The 4,549-nt window shown below is 36.9% G+C and overlaps 1 pseudogene across 1 annotated transcript; it reads right to left on the minus strand.

Moving 5' to 3' along the window:
• Positions 1-2,744: 2,744 nt before the first annotated feature.
• On the minus strand, positions 2,745-4,322 carry LOC143555291 (epoxide hydrolase 2-like; annotated as a pseudogene). The gene is made up of 3 exons (XR_013139175.1): positions 3,843-4,322; positions 3,526-3,770; positions 2,745-3,098 (listed from the first exon to the last, which is right to left on the minus strand). The product of XR_013139175.1 is annotated as an epoxide hydrolase 2-like (transcript).
• Between the last annotated feature and the right edge of the window lie 227 nt (positions 4,323-4,549).

Here is a 4,549-nt window from a genome sequence, read left to right on the forward strand (position 1 = left end):
AAATATATAATACAAATAGTAAAAAGTCTATAATCTCAAATTTAGTAATTAGAATGAGATGAACCACTACAAGTTTACAACAAAATACAACATTTGTTAAAATTGTTTTGACTCATTAGCCATGGATAACTATAGTGAATGAGATGAAAGATTAGAAAATTAAAAGGAAAATTATAACACATTTGTCAAAATAGTTTTGACCCATGGATATGTAGAATAAATAAAATGATGAATTAGAAAATTATACAGGAAATTATAACCCTTTTGTCAATTTTATTTTGACCCATGACGCATGAATAGATATGAATGAGATGAAAGATTAGAAAGGAAATTATAACCCATTTAACAAAATGGTTTTGCCCATAACCCATGGATATGTAGAATGAATGAGAAGAGAGATTAGACCAAGAATGAATGTGCGATTGCCCCATCATCATCACTATTTTCTTTTATTAGTAAAGTTAGATTAGATTAGATTAGATACAAGTGTACAGTATGCTTCTTAACTTATTCATTTGGTGAAAACGAGCCGGTTAGACTTGTCTAACGATAGACCAACGTTTCTTTAATACCCCGGATGCCCTTTTGATGTCCTTTCTTGCGGACTCATGATTTTTTCTTGAAATATTGACGTTTATCGTCATTCTGCACGTAAAGCTAAAAACCAACGTGGCCCACTCCGAATAAATATCATCGGCTAGATAATATTTGTATTCGTAGTTGACATCATTTGCGAAAAATGAGGTGTTGGTGCAACTCCGCCTATGATGTAGTTAAAAATAGGGGACGAATGTATCACAGCTACATAATTGTTTGCACCGGACATCCCAAAAAATGCATGCCATATCAAAAGATCAAATGATACGACCGCCTCAAGTATAATTGTAGAGCTATAATGATCAGATATTGACCTTGCCAAGCAACTAGGCAGGCTTCCCAATGCCAGCGTGTGCAATCGAGGCTACCAAGCATCCCGGGAAAACCGTGTCTTTGTTGATGAACCTCGTATACTTTTTGTATGTCACTTTGAGTCGGCCTCCTAAAATATTTTTTACCATAAACTTCAATAATAACTAGTATTTATTATTTTAACAAAATTTATAAAATTAACACTCAAAATAATAAGGTTTAGAAATAATAATTAAAATGATAATAATACTCACATTCGCAGAACGTGTGGAGGGGCTCACAACTCACTGTTTCTGACATTTGTAAATACTCTTCCATGGCGTCGCTCATAGTCCCATATGCTGGTTGACGAATTGCAACCATGCATTTTTGCTTAGGAGAAAATCCTGGTTTACCTCTCGTGTCCTCTCGTCGTAGGAAAAATGTATAATCGCGTTCTAAATTACCAACAATTCATGAAAATAGTTGGCGACTCATCCAAAAATGGCGCCGAAATCGTTTCGAATAAAAAATAGGGTCCGTCGAAAAAAAAAGTAAGAATGAAGGTATGAGTACTTATGTGTGTATGAAAGAAAGTTATGAGGTTAAGTACGTATGTATGTAATAAGGTATCGTATGGTATTGTATGATTAACTAGAACTCACTCAGCGTAGCTGACTTTTAGTATGCACGCAGGTGAGCTGATTATAGAGTTAGCATGAGGATGACACACGGCATGGATTGAACGGCTGGCATCTGAAGAAAGAAGTAAAGATGTTTTAAATATAAAGTTTTGTGTTATGGTATCAAAGAAAAGATTTAATGTTTTGTAACAAATGATTGATGTTTTATATTCCGCGAAAAGTTTTAATAAACTCTGATTTGAAGAACTGTGTTTATGAGTAAATCCGACGCGAAAGTAGGGCTACCGGGTTCGGGGCCTTACATGGAAGGAAGAAGTTGAGATGAAGAACAAGAAGCAAAAGAGGAGCACGAATTAGTGACAGTGTGGAAACATTGATGAGAAGAATCAGAATGATTACAGACATAATCATTCAAATAAGAAGGTGGAAGAGAAGTTCTGGAGTCAGAGTAGAAGCGGAAGCTGGAGAAGGATCATCAAAAAATTGATTGATGATGTCAGTGGATGGAAAAACGATGCTTTCTTTAGAGTTGGTGATTGAAGGGAATAAAGCTTCAAAGAAAACGACATCTCTTGATATGATGACCTTGTTTGTGTCAAGATCATATAATCGGTAAGACTTTTTACCAAGAGGATGCCACAGAAAACACAAGAAACAGCCCTTGGTTTGAATTTGTCTTGTTCATGAGCCAAAGTGGAAGCGTAAGCAAGACAACCAAAAGACTTCATGTTAGCATAAGAAGGAATTTTTCCTGTTAAAACCTCATATGGGGTTTTACTGTTAAGAATTCCAGTGGGAAAATGATTGATCAAATGTGTTGCAGTTAAAACACAGTCAGCTCAAAACTGAACAGGAAGTTTAGATTGAAACATTAGAGCTCTCGAGGTCTCAAGCAAATGTTTATGCTTTCGTTCAACAATACCATTTTGTTGAGGAACAGCTACACTAGTAGTCTAGTCTGATGAATAATGCCTTTACTCAATAAGTAAGCACGTTGAACTAACCCAGTCCCTAGTTCAAAAGCATTATCAGACCAAATGCATTTCACAGTGGTGCCAAATTGATCGCTAATCATTTTAATAAAAGAGTGAAGGATGGGAAAGGCATTGCTTTTAGTGGAAAGCAAATGAGTCCATGTTGTTCTGCTATAATCATCCACAATGGTTAAAAAATATCTAAACCTATTATAGGTTGTGGATCGATTGTTTTTTTTTTTTCTTTCTTTGAAGAACAACAAAATATATTTGATATAAAAAAGAGACGGCTAGCGCGAAGCTGAACAAAGTAGAAGAGAAACGGAATGAAACCGAGTAAGAGATGATTAATATTTCCTTAAAAACTCAACTAAGTGCTTATTAATCTCATTTGGCTTCTCTTGGTTGATGAAGTGTGCAGCACCTTCCATTACCACAATCTCCTCCAACAATGGAACATCTTTCTGAAACTCGCCATTGTGTATGTAGTCTTTCATGCCCGGCATATGGTACACCAAGTCCTCATCCCCGGTGATAAATTTTGCTGGCAGTCACTTTCACACCACTCCACGATGCAGTTAGTTCCCAGTTTCTGTATGTTAATTGGAACATGTTAGGATTAAAGTTATTAGTGTTGCTAGATGAAAAGTTGGTGCTAATGGTGTGTTACTAGTGATAGAAGTAAAGTTAAGTTACTATCAGTGAGGAGTTACTATAAATACTGAATAAAATATTCTCCTCTTTCGCTTTTCTGTTAAAAACAGTTAAGAGGTAGTAATCGAGAGGCATATAAGAAATGATAAAAGAAGTTCTAGATAGCTTTCTGTAGTTATTTTCATTCGTAGTTTTCGGTAATCTTTGAAATCGAAATCAAAATCAATAGGCTTTCTTAATCGTCAATGATTGATTAAAGTTCAGATAAAATTTTGATTCTTTGGTCTTAGAAGTGAATCAATTACTTCAATCACATTAAACAAAATAAAATGTGTATTTTGCAACCGTATACATATATGACTTACAAACGAATAACTCGATAGTAGTTAACTCCACCAGTGATGCCAGCCTTCTCGAGTTTGCTAGCAAAGTATTCGACATCTTCTTCCGTCAACCAAGGTGGCAAGGTAACTATGGCATCGTTAGGGGAGTGTTTGAATCCTTCCCCTTTAGTGAAATATAGTGGTCCGGATTCTCGAAATGTCAAGAATTTTTTCACAATTGTTTTAGCTTCCATTCGTGCTAACTCGGCTTCAATGTCTCCAGGTTTCTGCGCGCGTATATGCATTTTGATTTTATTGGAAAAGCAGAAAACTCATTTACTATTGAGTGAAAAATTTACCTGAAACCTGATCATGTAGTAATCCTCTCCATATGCGGCTCGCAACATCGGGATCATGTCTCCCATCGGATTCCAAGGAATAAACGGCACGCTTAGATTCACTAGTGCTTTGACTCTTTCTGGCCTAAACACGCATAAGTTCCAAGCAAGGTATGCCCCCCAATCATGACCTACAACAAACGCCTTCTCACCTTCACTTGTGATGGCATCAAGAAGCCCAATCAAGTCACCCACCAAATGGTAAACGGTGAACTTGGTGTGATCGTCGACTGGTGCACCTGTTGTGTCACCATAGCCACGAAGGTCTGGTGCCACGGCTCGGTAACCATGATCGGCTAAATAGACTATCTGGTGGGGCCAAGAGTATCATAGCTCAGGGAATCCATGGAGGAGCACCACTAACGGACCTTGACCCTTTTCGGCTATGTGGATGTTGAGCCCATTGACACTTATGGTCTTGTGCTCAATCCCTTCCATATTGTTGATGTTGAGTATGAACCCCCACGAGCCACTTCGTTCAGGTTATATAAGTTCATTTAAGAATATATGCAGGGCAACCAAAGAACAATAGGTAACAACAAAAAATTGCAGCCGGCAGCTTTGGAATGCAAGACAGCATAGCATCCAAAAAATACTTCCGGATATAAACTTATAATCACAAATAAAATAATTATGTAGCATGGTATGCTCCGCTATATATGCTATTT

The sequence above is a fragment of the Bidens hawaiensis genome, unplaced genomic scaffold, assembly GCF_021521415.1.
Source record: "Bidens hawaiensis isolate Kalapana, Puna unplaced genomic scaffold, B.hawaiensis_p1.1 tig00018033_1, whole genome shotgun sequence".
NCBI lineage: Eukaryota > Viridiplantae > Streptophyta > Magnoliopsida > Asterales > Asteraceae > Bidens > Bidens hawaiensis.